The sequence below is a fragment of the Ipomoea triloba genome, chromosome 16, assembly GCF_003576645.1.
Source record: "Ipomoea triloba cultivar NCNSP0323 chromosome 16, ASM357664v1".
Lineage (NCBI taxonomy): Eukaryota > Viridiplantae > Streptophyta > Magnoliopsida > Solanales > Convolvulaceae > Ipomoea > Ipomoea triloba.
This window is the reverse complement of record NC_044931.1, coordinates 13698726-13699225: the sequence shown is the minus strand read 5'-3', so window position 1 is coordinate 13699225 and position 500 is coordinate 13698726.

The following is a 500-nucleotide window of genomic DNA, read 5'->3' as shown; positions in this document are numbered from 1 at the left end:
CCAAATTAACAACTTCAAGGACCCAAGCTGCAATTGCAGTTCACTTATCCAAAACACTTGCATTTATAATCAAGCAAAAGATCCAATTCTCAGGTTACTAAAGTTCATCTCAGCTGAGTTTAATAGGAAGTTAAACTCAGAAATTTTGACAAGAACAAACCTGTTCTGCTTAAAGCATTCAAATCCATATATGTCAAGAACTCCAATTTGAATTCTCGAATCAGGATCTTGCCCAACAGATCTATTGATCTTCTCAACAAGCCTGAAACATACGCATGTATCACATGGATTTTTCTATTAGCATATTTATATTTATTTAAAGACTGAAAATATAGTTTTCATATTGGAATAAAAGTTGACCTACCAATCAAATAACTGAGCATATATAGTCTTGGCTAAAGCATCTCGCCCTGCAGCAGCAGCAGCACAATCAAGGGCCTTAATTATGATCCCTTCATGGGTTTGAATTGATCGAGTACAAAGCGAAGTCACCAACAGAT